An 18,088-nucleotide genomic window follows, 5' to 3' on the forward strand; every position below is an offset into this window, starting at 1 on the left:
ATGAATCAGTGTTTTTAAGTGAATTGGTTGCATTAATGATTCATTGACTCACTCGTCATAGTCCAAGTGCTGTTGGACTAAATATGTGCGTATTTACACTTGAAATGTTGCTCAGCCAATTAAATTCAAGGACTGAAACCGTTGTATAAATGTGTTGCACAGCATAACAGTTTCCTCTCTTTATGAAACTATCTTAGGTGAATAATGCATGTAATATATATATATATATATATATATATATATATATATATATATATATATATATATATACGTGAAATAATGATAGTTCAATTACTTTAACCCTGTGCTGTGCTGAAAATCCTTTATCTAATTTGGTGTTCCAATATTTAAACTTTTTTTTTTCCAAGCATTTTGGGAAATTGTGAGTGCTCTGTGTGAGCAAAGTCAGTAAGTTTCAGTCCAAAGAGTTAACATTAACTAGCAATTTTGGGGAAAGAAAATCATTATTATTTATTACTTATTATTCCGTTTTTATCATTCTTCCAGCACTTCTAACTCCTGAAGGGTGTTTTTCCTCTTTTGTCCACAAAGAGGCAGCATCTTCAGCTTTATGAAGATGATTTGTTGACAACGATAAGAGCACTGACCCTGTATAACCTGCTGCCCAGTTTTATTCAGGGTGGAGGTCATCCAGTGGCCAGTGTTCCAGAAATATTTAGGTATTGCTTTGTCTCTGTCTTCTCTTTGTTGGCGACTGCCTGCAGGCGGCCCTGATCTCTTCCTCTGTTTAATTAAAGTTAAAGCCAGCCTATGCTTTCGGCATTTTCCAGAGGTAATATGCTAAACTGAGTAATTAAGACTAATCCTAAAGTTCAGCCTAACTAAAGGCCACACTGCCACTGAGCATGCTTAAACTGTCAAACTTGAGTCACTTGAAATAGTGAAAAATGGGACTCGATAGGAGGATAAAGGTTGCCTTGAAGTGCCTTAAAGAATAGAGACAGGAGTCATTGTATTTTTTGTCTTTCCAACATATTTTAAAGGTTGAGTGCTTGATAGTTTAGACAGGTGGGTTTTATGTGACAAGTGACTCATTTTTGAGCACTAAGTGCATGTACTATTTTATTTTTTTTTTTTTGGTTTAAAATCCATTCCAGGTGGAAGATGTATTAAATTATGTTTAGTCCTTTTGTATTTCCCTAGAGGAAGAACAGAATTGTTTCTCTTGCAATCTCTGTTCTTACTCATAAAATGATTATGTATAGCAATAATCATTGTCTTGAAATAAAAGGATGTTTTAAAATGAAATCGTAATTGCTGCAATTTGGATGCATTAAGTCTAACCTGAACGGTAGAGATGGCTGTCTGCTCTGTAATGAAATTTGACATAATAGAGAAAGTGTTGACCTTTCCATATTAAAATTTTCTCTTTTCATCTCCCCAGAAGCTCTTGCAAACAGTTTTCCTCCACACATCCCTCTCTAACTCACTCATACCATGATTTCATGTAGCAAGACAGACTGCACATTGTCCGCACCCATAGAAAAGCTACCTACAGGCCTGAAATCTTTTTAGAATAAATTGCCGGCTGATTTCCATGGATTATTTTAAAATTACATGCATAATTTCTCCCTATAATTTATTGTAAGTAAATCAATTTAATTCTATAGTATATTTCCAAGTCTTGTAGATTTTTCTATTTCCTTTGGCCAATCAAGATATAACAAACAGATGTTAGATAGATAGATGCACAGTTTGTATTTCATTTCCTACATATTTGAGACAATTTTATGACCAGAATTTATTTTTCAATTTTTGACCAGACAGTCTGATTTACTTTTGCGAAAGCAGTTTGCTTTTACATAATGTCCTCATGTCTGGATCATAAATAGACCACCTGAGATGATTATATTCCATATTTCAAGTTATGCAGAAAAAAGTTCAGTTTCCAGAGATTATTTTGAAATTGTGTGCATCACAATTAACTGTAATCTTATAGGTTTTTCTGTGTTGTTTGTCCAATCAAGATATAACAGATGTAAATAGGCCCATAGATAGATAGATAGATTTAACCAGACAGCAGGCCATAATATATTTTAAATGATTAACTTCGGCAAAACGTTCCTCTTGTCTGGATCAAAAACAGACCATCTGAGATGACTATATTCCATCCAAGTTATGCAGGACAAATAATCAAATATGTTCAATCAAACAAACAATCTCATTTGGATGGATGTAATCTGTTTTGAACTTTTCATAAAGTGAAATCCTTTGTGTAAAGACAAAGAAAACATTCAGCATAGGTGGCTTTAATGTGATTCAGCTCTGCCAAACACTTCAGCTGCATGAATACCTGTGGCATAGACCCGGCTCATCTCAGAAACAGTGCTGCAGAGATAAAGAGGTGGGTCATGAACAACGTGACTAACATATGAGTTCTTATGTTAGTATGTGAGTTGTTTACTCAGATTTTTCCATCATGACACAGTGGGTCAGAGTCTACAGAGTAGCATCTCTTTTCTGATAATATCATGGTTTTTCCTCCCCAAATAGCTATTTTTTGTGTAAAAGCTTATAATGTTGTTGTTTTCTGTCTGCGAAAATAATTAATCCTATTTTCTCTTCGGATAATACCTGTGATATCCACTAGTATGATTACGGTTACCATTCTCCTCAAACGGGATAACAGAATTAAGCAACAGGCGTGCAGTTCTGGTCACAGGAGAGCATTTTTGTATCATAACTTTTCCACCTTTTACATTTTTATTCATGAATTACTGACACAGTGTAGTTTCTTTTTGTTGGATTAATAGCAATATTTCACACATGGCTCCATGTTCCCTCCCTTCCCCCCATACACACCCATTTTCACTGCCAATTAGAATTAAATGTCTTATTTGTATTCTTCAACGTTAACCTCCATTAGGATCATCCATGCGCAAGAAAATATTAGGAAAACATCTCATTTGCATACTATATTAAAACAGTGACAAGGACTGGGATGCTAATTGCTTTGTTTTTATTCACCCACTGAGACTGTCAGCAGGTGGGTAAAACATCTCTTTTGAGTTCAACAGCCTGATAAACATTTACACTAGTGCTCATTAAATCATCCCCGAGTCAGTGTTCAAATCTGATGTTAGTAAAGTTATTAAGCTGTTATCGCCAACAACACCATCTGAAACTGCATACTTCCCTTGGGCCAAAAACAGTAAGCGAAAAGTAGTATGTCCAAATTTATAGTATTCATAAAATTACTGGTGAAATTCTGAAGTGCACATCTGAAGAACGCTTTGACTTTACTATCCCATGAGGCCATGGGAGGGGATCTGTGAATGGCAGTTAAGCGAGGCAATTAATGCTGGTAGGTCACATGGTAATAACAACATGACGAATGTAGTATTTCTGGATTTCATTCATACGACACATATTCATACTATAGTGTAGAACATACTTTTTTAAACTACTGTAGTAATTACTTATCCAAAAGAAGTAGCTAGTATGTGATTTCAGACACACGGTTTCATTCCAGAGTGAATCAGTGTTTTTGAACGAATAGGTTGAGTGAATAATTCAAATGACTTGATTTGTGAATGACAAATTGGTTAAATGAATTGTGTACTGTAATTATGTAACGTGGAAAGATTTACATAAAAACCAGTCTTCAAATGCCACTCCTTCAAGAACCGGATCTAGATATTAGTTCTGTTTTAACTGTTGATTTGCCAATCAAGTTTACATCCCACCTAAAATTTCTTAGAACAGATTTAATTCCAAAAAAGAGCATATGAGGCAAAAAAAGGTAACAGCCGATCTGCTAAATGTTGATGGAGGTTGCATTCTGTCTCTGTTAAATAGTTTCCCTTTTCTCTTTACGCCTTACTGTCATTTCAATTACGCAACAACTTATACAAATGATGTTATCTTAACGCCTCAGGGAACTTAAAACCAATGCTGTGTCCAACCAGCCGACAGGCTGCACAACAGCCCTTCTAATCCAATTGAGGTTTAGCTACTGACACTGAGGTAAATACACATTAGCTTGGTGTGACACCAGCTAAGTGAATTACGCTTCATTTGGAGCCAGAAAAGGCCATGTTTCGTGTGAAAAGAAGGATTTTACAAGTATTACTGTTTTAAACCACTTTTCAAGTTCCATCCGAAGGCTATTTTCCTCCCAGCTGTTCATTTTCCAACTTTTATACTTTTTATAACTACATGCATGTAACTAAACACTTACCACAGTACTGGCAGAGTTTCAGTGTGTATGCAACATGTGTACATATTGTATTCATAAGTTGAAGAATGTGGGCTTGACCCTGACTCAAAATCGATTAACAACAACAAAGATGTTGGCCAAGCATATGATGCACATTATTGAGATAAAATATAAGGGCAAGTTGCAACGTTTTAAGTTTGGTGAAAGAGAAGTTGGACACTCAGCATCTAGACCAAGAGCTTTGTTCACATGCCACATTCGTTTAATGTGAAGTTGCTGTTTTTTCTTCCACTCTCATTCACTGAGGCACTATAGGGAGCAAAGAATGGGCCCCTTTCAATGGACCAACCTTCTAAAATCTGATCAAAATTCACTACAGGGCTATCACACCTCACATGTTATGGTTTCTTTTTGAAAGAACCTTGGATTTCTGATATATTTTTAAGACACCTGTGGGTATGAGAACTGATAGCCTCTCATGTATTAAAACACAACCCTTGCATTGATTAAATTCATACTAAGCAGACAGGCAAGCTTCAGTAAAAACATGCAGATCTTGAATTGGATCATACCCTTTCACATCTGAGATCATGAATGATGAAACAAAATTAAGCTTGACAAGGAAACATTACTAAGGATGTCTAATCTATTTGAGCATGTACGGTTTCTCAAAGTCTAAAAAAAACAGATGGCAAACTACTCCATTAGAGCCAAGTCCAGTAAATAATTTGAAGGCAGGTCACATAACAGGAGACATGATAAACTCTGACCTAAAGTAAAGATGAAATCATTCTATCTAGCTGTCCAGACAAACATTTACAGTGGTTTGAATTCTATTCCTTCACTGCATGTTAGAGAAGATGAAAAGAAAATATTCCGAGCCCTATACACAAATATTACTCTGTCATTACTCTCTTGCGGCAGTTGTATTGTTGTCCCGATAATCTAAAGAAATTTGTCCACACCAGGTCCATTGATCTGCAATTCATTAACCCAGAGATAATCTACAAAAACCCAAGATTTATGTTAATCTAAATGTTTAAATAGACTACACGTCCAATGCACTTTCTTCAATACTGTATACTTTTTGGGCCAAACTCCAAAAAGCAGCCATTTTGTTTACAAAGAGATCAAAAGTGTGGGTAAGTTAAAAAACTGACAAAACACTCCTGTCGTGCTCAAATACCTGACGAAAATTACAGAAATGCGTCACCATTGTGCTGTCTTTCCCAAATTAGTGACCCAAAAGAGTCCAATTAAATGAACCAAAAAGAGCAACCAGTGTCCTCTCTCCCTAATAAGCAGTGTTGGGCTTGTTATTCCAAAAAATTAATGTATTACTCTTTACTATAGTTACTCCTTTCATAATTAATATTATTACTTTACTTTCTGGTAACAGTCACACTACTAGTTATTACTTTTCTTTCACCCCACATAAAGTTGTAATAGCATATCTTCAGCCTCGTCATTTGACCAAAATCCACATTGAATCGCAGTCAGAATTTATTGCAAACACTCCACACCACCAAAAAGTGGTGACTGATAGTAACGTTTAAGTAAAAGTGTTGTATTAATCTCATTAATCATGTGTAGCTTGGAGCTAATTGTAATTTCTCTGTTATTTCTGATGTAATAATTTCAGAAATCACATAAGTTCATAAATGTTTCCTTTTCTAAAAAGATTTTATATAATTTATTACGGGATCAGAGGGATGAGGGTGGGCCATGTAAAGTAATGCCACGACTTACACATCGTTGTTCAGATCATTTTTCTCCTGGAAAAAAAGAAAAGAAAATCAATTTAATGGCAATATTTCCATCCGCTGAATGTAGCCTAAGCTTTTCCATTTTTCAAGCTTGCCTGCTGCACTGGTGACTTCATGTGCAAGTAATGAAAATTATGAATCTGTGAATTATTGGATCGTTGGACTTGGTGTTGAGGCTCAGTAGGTGTTGAGGCATCAAAAGTAGGCCTAACTAGTAAGGAGCTGTTTTATGGATGGTAGCTAACTGTAATATTATTACTGAAATCTTAGTAATTAGTAGTTACTGCATATTATTACTGTTATTGCTCAACACTGCTAATAAGTGACCCAAAAGAGTGCCTTGAGCTGGCTGTCTTTTAAAAGCTCGTTAAAAAAATAATTGCGCTCTCTCCCAAGTAGCCTAACTAAAAGACTAAAAGAGTGACTAGTCTCTCTCCCTCGCTCTCTCAGAAAACTGGCCAAATACGACAAAAAAAAGTGACCAGTACTGATTTTCAAAAACAACAAAAAGTTCTAATCTGATTAAACTCACTCGATTCTATGCGGCATGAGTGTTTTGGATGTTGCGCGCGCTCAGCGCGTGGGAGAGCGCTGCATTTGGTAGCTCGCGCCAGGACTGGAATATCTGTCGACAGGGGGCGCGAGCCAGTGACACTGCGCGAGCCAGTAAATGTGAATCTGAAGACTTGAAGTGCTACGCAGTCAACGTGAGACCCTTCAGGATCCGCGCTGTGCCCCCCACTCCCTCTGAACAATTCCCTGTCAACACTTTTCTGCTCGTTATACCTAAAAACCCTGCAGCGCCTTCAGCAGTTTTCCCGAAAAGATGTTCGGGTGATTTGTGAGTTTGATCTGACCACGTTTTTGCATCGTTTTAAAAGGGGAGAATATCGAGTGACCCACAACGCGCAAGTCTGTTGATCCGGATGAACGAACTGCCGAAAAAGTGAAAACTCGCAACAGAATTTGCTCGCGGACAACTTCTCTGGAGCTGAGTGAGTTTCGCTGTCTTCTTATCAAGTGTTCTTGCATGATATACAGCTAAACATCTGAAATTGAAGAGTTTTAGTTGGGCTACACGTTGGTTTACAGGGGTGTGCAGAGCTCGTGGGGCACAGGGCAGTAAACAGTTTGCGAAATCGAGCACTTTTGCGCGCTGTGTGTGTGCAGCTTGAAAATCTTTTGATAGTAAAGTAATCTTTTTCTTTTTCATTTGATGTTGTTCTGCCGTCTAAACTTTGCTCTGCACAGTGGGAATAAGGCAGAAATGTAGTTTACGCGCTTCTCAGTATGTTTATAAGGGGCCTCAGGTGGCTTATCTGCTGTGAAAAGTGTTTGAACATATTTATTACCCTCGTTAAATCAAGGCTAGAGTAACAAGTTAAACAGAGAGGGAATTAATGGACACATTTGCTGTTTATTCCTGTTATGACTTTGCGTGACAGCTGGATTTATGCACATGTTATATCGTATATGTCATATACAGGTGTTTTCCGCAGGTTTTGACACACTTTAGGGCACTTCGGGTTTTGTCAAGTCCACTTGGGGTATGAGAATGTGAAGCAGCTGGCATTTCTTTACTGTTTCTACAAATGTGTTTTCTAGTTTTGTATAATTATTATTTGTTGTACTTTGTTTCTCTAATGTAAAATAAGAATTTAGAGTATTAAAGATATAACTTGAGCAAATATTCTAATAGCCTAATTGAGCAAATAATTCTAAACTGTTAGAATTTTTTTAGTATTTAAATAGCTAGATTTATTCTTTTCATGCTCATATTTAAATGTATGTCCCCAGAAAGAAAAGAAAAAAAAACAACCCACTAAAATTAAAATCTTAATTTTAAAAGTTGCCATAATCAATTTTTCAAGCACCTTGAATTTTAATATTGATGAAGAAAACAAAGCCTGAAAATCTAAAAACTCAAAAATGTGTGGAGTAATTATAAAAATGCATTCTGACCATCTCTAACACTTTTTCAGACATCAGGAATGGCGTTGAAATGAGGCTACAAATCTGAGACTCCCTGCATTTTATATTTCCAAGCAGCCATGACATTACCTGTGCAATTCTACAAAATCCTGAACAAAGAGATTTAAAAGCACTGCAATCAAATTTCCCATTTCACAGATGCTTAAACAGAAAGGTCATGAGTCCCTGATAGATACGAGTCTGTGAATGAAGCACATGGGCGGCTTGTTATGAAGAGAGAGGTCTTAAGATGATAGAGCAAGAAGAGTGCTGCAGATTTGCATATTCCTAAAAAAATGACTCAAATGTTAAACTAAGAAGTTAAACTACTGCTTTAAAGTGCTCTTTTTTTTGCAAATTTTTGCCAACATGAGAAGATCCCCAGTTTATTTAGATTGTTTCCGACATGTTTCTTCATTGTGGAAAAGGTTACAGGTTGTACAGGTTTCCTTGTCAAGGCATTACATGCACAGAAGCACTTATGGTAAACTCTAGATGTTTGATCGGCTGGTTTCCACTCTCAAAATTTTCCCCTAATGCTGAGGAGCTGTTCTTCCTCTATGGGTTTAGTAGATTTTCACATGCTAATTGCAAAATGCGTTCTGCTGTTATTGAACCTGAAATTTATTATTCATTTAAACTAATTTATTATAAAATTGTTGCCATCCCTCAGTAAATTGAATTACTTGTTTCAGCTTAATGTTTGTCTGTAATTAAATGTTTTCTGTGCTGATGGTAATTGCTTTTTGCACACCAGACATGCAGGAACATTTTGTGTTGACTGAAATCACTGTGTACACAGAGAGGAGATCAAGGTGCTGGTAATTGAAGAAAAGTTACAATTTAGGTTAGATATTGCATTAGTATCTGCACACATTTAGAACACACTTAAAAAGTCTGCATATCATTACTTGGATGCAAAATATCAAACCAAGTGGCATTTGTGCATTTTCTCAGAAATAACTTCACTTTTTTGAGCCAGTGTGTGTTTACTTTTAATTAACCCATTCCTAAGTTGTGTTTAGTGGCACTTTGTTCTCCTCAAGTTGACGTGTTCTTACAGAATAGCCACTGTACTTCATCATATTAATAATAAACATATTGTTTTATTAGTAGTATGAGTATTGTTTTATTAATTAACAGACCATTCTGTGGTAATTTGTTTCTTTAAAAAGCGTGTTTTTGCTACAATTTGTTAAAAGCAAATGGCATTTGGTTTGATATTTTGTTATGCATTACCATTCAAAAGTTTGTGGTTGGTAAGATATTTTAATATTTTTTAAAGAATTCTCTTTTGCTCATCAAGACTGCATTTATTTGATTAAAAATACAGTAAAAAAAACAGTAGTATTATTAAACATTATTAAAATTTAAAATAGCAGTTTTCCATTTGAATATATTTTAAAATGTAATTTATTCATGTGATGGAAAATCTGATCAATATGCTGATTTGGTTTTTAAGAAACATTTCTTATTATCAATTTTGAAAACAGTGGTGCTGCTTAATTTATTATTTTTGTGGAAACTATGATACATTTTTTTAGGATCCTTTGATGAATAGAAAGTTCAAATCATTTATTTGAAAGATAAATCTTTTGGATTTTTTTCTGCCATTTTCAATTTAATGCATCCTTGTTGAATAGAAGTCATGAATTTCTTTAAAAAAAAAAAAACTTTCTGACTCCCAAACTTTTGAACAGCAGTGTATGATGCAAAGACATTCATACGTTTTTAGATGTGGCTTAAGTGTCAAACTCTGTATGAGAACAGACTATAAAGGTTTAACGTTACAATGCACCAGCTTTTGACTCTCTATGAAAAATGTCTAGACGTTCGAAGACCTTTGCAACACAAACAGGTTTGCAAGCACTATCTGCACAAACATGATTGACCTCAGTTTACCAGGGGTGTTGGAAGCGTGATATCGCTCTCTCCTTCTTGTTTAGAGTCAGAATAGTAAAACTCAGTTCTCCCCTCACACACTCACACTCGGTTTGGCAGAATGTAGCTCCGTCCCCCTCCAGCAGCCTGCTCTGCTGACCCAGACTTTTCCACTGCCCTTGTGAAATAGGAGCGGCAGAGACGATCGGGTCTCACCAGCCAGAACTGAATGCCATCACAAAGCGAAAAGACTCTCATATACTGCTGCTAGCAGAAGCCCACTTTAATCTCTATTTGAACAGCCCAGTGAAGTGTTAAACCCCTGTCTAACCAAGTTTAAAACCCCTTTCCACCAGCTAAACTGCACCACATGCAGTTTTTTTTCTGTGCACATGTATATACATGTATAATGGTTTACACAAGGTTTTGTGCTTGTTTCACCATAACACACTGTTTGCTTGCTTGTGCAATGGGGTTACTGAATGTCACCTTTGAACTTTGCATATCGTCTTCTGACTAAATCAATCAGAATAGGAAAGGTTTAATCCTGTCTGTTATCCTCTTTTCTGCAGTAGCCAAATGCTGTGTAGATCTATGCTACAGTACTGCGCTAATGAAGTTTATGTTAGAATTAGATTACAGCAATAAATTCAGAGATGTTTGCAATGCTGCAAGAATGCATAAGTGCTGAACTCTACTGAGATCCATTGTAATGGCAATTGTTAAAGGCCTAATTCAACATAACTAGATGAAAACATGAAAATTCTGTCATCATTTATTCACCCTCAAATTGTTCAAATCTGTATGAACTTAATTTCTTCAGCTAAACAGAAAAGAAGATATTTTGAAGAATGTAACCAAGCAGTTGCCGGTCCCTATATTGACTTCCATATTTTTGTCCATACTATGGAAGTTATATTTTTTCTTTGTCCGATTAGATTCCACTGATGCCCTTAGATTTATTTTGTAGATTTATTCAGATTGTGCAAGTAAATGTTACAAATAACTAGATAGAAACACGTTGAATTAAACACATTTTAAAGTAGAAAGACTGAAATGTTGTTGTAAAACATACTCCAGTAATCTTTGTTTTATTTTCCCTTTTTGGGAAGGCATTGTTTTTCTATTTATATTTGCCACTAAATAAAGTAAATAAATGGAAAAGTAATGCATGCTACTTTTGTACTTTTTAAGTGATGGTGTCAATTTTATAAATTTGTAACATGGTACGCTACTTGAACAAATACATTTATTTGTGTAACATGTTACCCCAACATTCATGGTAATGGACTGATATCATCGGTAGTTTCAGCACAGTTTGCTAAAGGTGATGTCCACATGTTTGTTTTACATCAGAGATGTGCTGACAGCAGGATTGAGCTCAGAAGACCTGGAAAAAGGCACAGTGGTTTTAGTCTTAGTGCACATAGACTCAGTCATTCAGATTTAATCTCTGCTTGATTGTCTGAGTGCTGATATAAAGTTGCTAAATAGGTGCCATTAAAAGCGATTTACGACTGAGCACATCACTGCACATAGATTTAGTATTACTTCCTGTTTGGAGTACACCATCATAATATGACTCAGTGACGTTTTATTATATAGCAGGGATCAACAGGTTTGAAATGGTGAACTCTGTATGTATTACTCACTGCTAATTCTGGATGCTATTAATTTAGTCTTGGATGCTGGCCCAACAGGAATAATACTCTCTTGCTTGTTCTAGAGTTCTAGACCTGATAACTTAGTAGTTCATTTAGGGAAGCTACAACAGTCAGCTTTCAGAAATTTTGTGTTTGCAGATGTGAACTAAATGAAGTGAATATGTGAAAATGGTGATTTCTGACCTTTCTTCCACACAAAAGGTCAGCCATTTAAGCAGAAATGCATGCCAGCACCAGATCCTTTTATTAGAGTTGTGGCAGCAAATAATTAAAATTCTGACAGACAGTGAACTTTGATTATATTATATTACATTACATTATATTATTAAATATGGCAAGTAATTGTGATTTTCCTGCCATACCAAATACAGGATTTCTTTGCTTAAATCAAGGATTGTCAGCCTTAATAATTTTAAAGAAAATTATCTATCTCTATCTATCAACCCATCCCTCTCTCACACTCTCTCTCTATTTGTTTGAGTTATGTGTCTTACACTGAGAGTGTTAATGATGCATAATTTCCCTTAATTATATAGTTTTAAGAGTCTTGTGGTCTGTGTGTGAACTGGTAAGGACTGGTTTAAACCCACACTGATAGCAATAATTTTTTATTTATATAAAGTTTTTGTCACATTCTCCGTGGAACGGGGAGACGAGGAAATGAGGAGACATGGAGTTCTTCAACATAAACTGATCTTTAATGGTACAATCGACAGGGCATCCAACGAAGACATTTAACAGTGGACGAGGGACTACAGAACAGAACACTCTTTAAATACACAATACAAGACGAGGGGATGAAGAGACACACCTGGAAATCAATGAACTAATGACACTAAAGGAGGACAGGAACAGGAAGACCAAATAAGGGCATGAGGAAACATGAGGCAGGAAAACACAGGACACAGGGACACAAGTCTGACATCACGCCCCCCTCGCGCTATAACATCCAATGGGAAAGGGACACGGACACGGAGACAGGACAGACGGCCTCCAGGGCAGCACCCGTTCCGGGACCCACGGTGGAGCAGGGAGCTCGGGAGGCCATGGCGGGTCAGGGGGACCCGGGAGGCCATGGCGGGACCACCTCCGAGGCCGCAGCCCCAGCCCCGGCCCCGGCCCCGGCCTCTACAGCTGGAGCCATACTACCCCCCCCCCAATAAATTCCTTGGGGGAAGTAGAGGCTGGTTCTGGCTGGCACTCTGGAGGAGCGGGCACTTGAGGGTGCTCTGGAGGAGTGGGCTCTGGATGGCGGCGTCAAGGAGCGGGCTCTGGAGGCGCAGGCACAGCATAGCGCTTTCGAGAGGCTGGCACTGGAGCGTGCTCTGGGCTGGAGTGAGCCGTGGATGGCGCCGGGGATTTCCCCGCGGACGGTGGGCTTGAGAGCCGCGAACAGCGGCCTCGACTTTACCGCAGACTCCGGCTCTGGGCTGAGGAGGATGGAGCTACTTCGGAGGAAAGGGGGTTTTGGAGTTGGGCAGGCAGTAGGAGCCGTTGGAGAGGCATGTGGGGGTTCTCGGTGTGGGGTGAGCTGGGGAGACGTGGCACGTTCCAGCTGGAGCAGGATGACGAGACTCTGGGATTTCCTCGACTTCAGTCAGAACCGTTAAGGAAGAGAATCAGATTAATTAGCTCGATAAGGGGAAAATCACCCACGGGAAGATCGCATCTTATCTCGTCATCCAACCCCAGCTGGGAGCACGCACCTAGAGCAGCGTCGTGCCAGCTCACCCGGTTAGAAAGCTTGAGAAATTCCTCCACATATCTCTCCAACCTCAGACCGCCCTGCCGCAAACCCCATAGAGCATCCTCAGCCGCAGTCATCTTTATTGGTCCGCTGTTCTGTCACGTTCCCCGTGGAACGGGGAGACGAGGAGACGTGGAGTTCTTCAACATAAACTGATCTTTAATGGTACAATCAACAGGGGATGCAACGAAGGAAGACATTTAACAGCAGACGAGGGCCGACTATAGAACAGAACACTCTTTAAATACACAACACAAGATGAGGGGATGAAGAGACACACCTGGAAATCAATGAACTATTAATGACACTAAACGAGGACAGAAACAGGAAGACCAAATAAGGACATGAGGAAACATGAGGGAGGAAAAACACAGGACATAGGGACACAAGTCTGACAGTTTTGCCCTAAATGCTTTAAGCAACAAATAAATCTGAACAAACTGTGGGCTGTCATCCGCTCAACCACACATTGCGACTGGCGTAAAACAGACCTGTTTATTTGCACAACCCACTGTACAACACTGCCCAGATAGATATATATATATATATATATAAATGTCTGCGTTACAAAAAAAGTGTTTGTATTCCCATAAAGCTTATCACTAAATACAACAGGTTCGCATGACTAATAGTGATGGGAAGTTCGGATCATTTTACCGACTCGGACCTTTGAGTCTCATTCAGCAAAATGAACGAATCTTTTTTCAAGTCATTTCGTTCATTTTAGCGAAATATAATTAAAATGTTACGTGTTACTAACACGTCTACTACTTACACAAACATTGATCAAACTACAAACAATACAAAACTATAATGCTATAAGAAACAGAAAAGTTTAATTCATTGTTTACCTGGGTCTTCAGTCTATGATTAGCTCACCTCACCTCTTATCTGACAAGTCTTTGGGTTTGAGTTGTTCGTTCAGCCCTGTGACAGCCCCGTAAACTTAACCAATGCAGTCTGAGCCGGAAAGAGAATTGATTTGTTCATCTCTTGAGTCTTCGGGTTTGAGTCGTTCGTTCATCACGTGACAGCTCCGTAAACTTAACCAGTGCAGTCTGAGCTGGAAATAGAATCGATTAGTTCATCTCTTGAGTCTTCGGGTTTGAGTCGTTCGTTCATCACGTGACAGCCCCGTAAGCTTAACCTATGCAGCCTGAGCCGGAAAGAGAATTGATTAGTTCATCTCTCGAGTCTTCGGGTTTGAGTCGTTCGTTCATCACGTGACAGCCCCGTAAGCTTAACCTATGCAGCCTGAGCCAGAAAGAGAATTGATTAGTTCATCTCTCGAGTCTTTCGAGTCGTTCGTTCTTTTGTCACGTGACGTGACAGCATTGGACAGAGAAATTAGTTAATTTACAAGCTTCCTTACAAATGGGGGCATAATTATTATTGTTAGTAGTAGTAGTAGTATTGTTATCATTATTATAATTATTTACTCTTACATTTATGTGATGCGTTTCTGGTCTCAAATTATAGCTTTTTATTTCTTAGTTTATAAATGTGTGAATTTCTGTCATGATGGTTCTTTTCCATAACACTGAATGTGGTAACAAAGGTAATAAAGAGTTGGTTATTGTTATTAATTCTCTTTCCGGCTCAGACTGCATTGGTTAAGCTTATGGGGCTGTCACTTGATGAACGAACGACTCGAAAAACCCAAAGACTCGAAACAGGTGAACTACTTGACTAATTCCAGTACAGAATCTATAGGATATTGCGCATGCGCGACTGAACGAATCACTCCCCAAGATGACTCTTTTTTCCCGAATCACATTAAAGATTTGTTCAAAAAGAACAAATCGTTGAAGAACGACTCATCACTAATGACTAAGAGAAACATTGCAGTAACTTTTGTTTCAAAGTCATGGCCAGTGTTGGGTAAGTTACTTTCAAAAAGTAATTAATTACTATTACTAATTACATCATCAATATTGTATTTAAATTACTTTACTAATTATTCTGTCTGAAAAGTAACTTAGTTACTCAATAAGTAACTTAATTATTCAAATCGCTAATTAGGCTACATCTTAAAATCCCTTTAAACCTTAATAGAAATTAAACTCTTTATTCTTTCAATTTGAGTCAAACATAGAATAGTTTAGCCTTTTAGCTTTAAAACAACTGTAATACTTAAACATTTTTATATCTTTGGTTAACAAATAGAAATACTCTCGATAAGAAAATATCTCAATAACAAAAAAGCTTAAGAAAAGTTAAACAATACATTTCAGTTTGGCAAGATGTTCAGGAAAAGCCCAACTAGTAAAATCCGTACAGGTTTATGTAAAAATAACACGTTAACTAATGTAGGTAAGGTAAGAATAAATTACATAAATGATCTTCTCTGCTGAAAAAAAGCCATGTCGGATCGCGCTGTTCTTCTGATGTAAATTCCTCATAGCAAGTCTTCTTTCAAAAACGATGAAAATTAGACGAATCTTAATGTTTTTACATATTTTTTAATCTAATTTTTGTATCTAGATGAGGGTGTTTGCGCACATGTAACTGCGTATAATGAGATCAGATACGGGAAGGACTGTACCTCGCTTTAGTTTCACATGGATTACATAATCAGATAATATTCGTTTTCGATTTGAATTCGTTCATTTAAAAGTAGACACTTCAAGCTTCATATACGGGAAAGACAGTACCTTGCTTTAGTTTCATACGGATTACATAATCAGAGAATATTCGTTTTCGAGTGTAGAGACACAAGCTTTCTATAGACATATTTCTCATGTCTATGGTGTCAAATATTCGCTGAGTTTGTAATGCATAGAAAGTTGCTCACAGAGACCTAGACGGCAGAAAGTGCACCCTGTTTGTTTTGTTTATTTTGCAAAAGCACAATGTTTTGTTGTTATTGTCAGTGTACACAAATAAAAAGTAGGCCCTTTTTTAGATTCGATTGATTTTAGTCTTATCTGTATCTGAGTATTTAATGTTTCTCTGTGAATCAGGAAAAACTGAAAGTGAACGCGCTGGCACGCAGAGGGATAAAAAGACGCTGCATTCAGTTTTATCTTTAGACGGTAAATTTAGATTTCAAATTCAATATTGATTTTAGAACTGTTGAAATGATTTACTGTATGTAACGCAAGTACTTTATAAGTAACTGTAATTAAATTACCTAAAAATGAGCAGTAATCCCTTACTTTACTTTTTCAGTGGATAAGTAATTTAATACTTATTACTTGGTAACACGTTACACCCAACACTGGTCATGGCCCTCAAATGGCAAAAATGTAAATGTAGTCCGTAGATGGGATGTGTTTTCAACAGCAGACAAATTTTGGAGGTTAAAGGGTGAGAAGGATTGCCTAATACGCATGCAGTGCTGAGCAATCTGTGAAGAACTCGAGAAGCGGGAAATTCTTTCAGCCTATCAGATTCAAGGGAGGTTCCTCCCCTCCTCCCTCTCATGGCTGTCTGGACAATCAGGCCCTCTGTGTAGACTGCCGTGCCCCTTTAACTCCCTCGTGGGGTCGGACCCTACTGGCCCTTCCCAGTATCTCCAAACACTCCACATTGTGGAAATGTGACTGCAAACTCAAAAGAGGGACAGCAGGGCATTTGTATATGCCTCATAAAATTACCCATATAATATAATATAATAATATAATATAACATAACATAATATAATGTTCAATTTGGGGTCAGTGCAATTATTATTATTATTATTTTTTAGCAAGGGCACATTAAATTAATTAAAAGTGACAGTAAAGAAATGTAGGCCTATAATGTTAGGTAAGGTTTCTTTTTTTTGGAAATGCTGTTCTTTTAAATTTATATTCATCAAAGAATCCTGAAGAAATTGTATCAAAGATTCCACAAAAATATTAAGCAACACTGAAAATAATAAGAAATGTTTTTTTGTTGTTGTTGTTGTTTTTTGAGCACCTTATCAGCATATTAGATTGATTTCTGAAGGATTGTGTGACACTGAAGACTGGAGTAATGAATGACTGCTAAAAAAATCAGCTTTGCCATCACAGAAAGAAATTGCATTTTAATATAATAATATTGTCACAGTTATGGACTTTTGTTTGTGTTTTCATTCCCCATGTGTGACCTAGTTTCTGCCATTGTACGATTATGAGTTAATCACCTTCATCGTGTTCACCTGTCTGCCCCTCGTTATCTGCACTATATTAGTTGCTGTCCTTTGAGTTCCAGTTTGTCGGTTATTGCTTATGTTACCCTGTGTGTGTTGGACTCCTTCTTCTTGATGTTATATTAAATCTCTTATTCCCTTTTGAACCTTCGTCTTCGCCTATATTGTGTGTGCACTGCACAGACCCGTGACTGACCACAAACGAAAGTAAAGCATAGTTTCCCCTCGTTTTGTTTTCCAGTTTTTTATCAGTTTTTATTTTCTGTTTTGTCATGAATGACCCTGCCTGCCTCCTCCTCATGCTGGAGCAGAGGAGCCTTTCCCTCGAGGACCATACAAGACTATTTGTGGAAATCGCCAACTATACCCACTACTTCTGCACGTTCTACCGGATGAGCTTGAATGACGAGTGCAGAGCGCGGTTGTCCGGAGATGGTCCTCGGGGAGATTTTGCCACCTTTGTGGAGTGGTTGCTGGTGTCTTGTGGATCCCCACTGACCGTGGACTACGAGGACGATGACACCAGTCCCACTCCGGACCCAGAGCCCAGCCAACCGTCACCCCGAGCCGCAGAGCGTCAGCCCGAGCCCACCGCGGACGGAGAGCCAGAGCCCATTGCAACCCACGAGCCATCGCAAGAAGGAGCGACTGAGCTGGAGATTGCCCCGAGCCAGAGCTTCATCGACAGTCCGATCAGGTGCGAGAGCCGGCTACATCGCAAGCGACAGTGGAAGCTACAGTGGAGCGTGAGGGTGCCGAAGA

The 18,088-nt window shown here is 37.9% G+C and overlaps 1 protein-coding gene across 1 annotated transcript in view; it reads left to right on the forward strand.

The window, feature by feature from the left end:
* Window positions 1-6,575: 6,575 nt before the first annotated feature.
* Window positions 6,576-18,088, forward strand: part of ghra (growth hormone receptor a) — a 39,584-nt gene continuing 28,071 nt past the window's right edge. Inside the window, 1 exon segment of the mRNA XM_058783951.1 lies at window positions 6,576-6,941. The gene's annotated coding sequence lies outside the window, so the exon portion shown is untranslated.

The sequence above is a fragment of the Onychostoma macrolepis genome, chromosome 08 (genome assembly GCF_012432095.1).
Source record: "Onychostoma macrolepis isolate SWU-2019 chromosome 08, ASM1243209v1, whole genome shotgun sequence".
NCBI classification, from domain to species: Eukaryota; Metazoa; Chordata; class Actinopteri; order Cypriniformes; family Cyprinidae; genus Onychostoma; species Onychostoma macrolepis.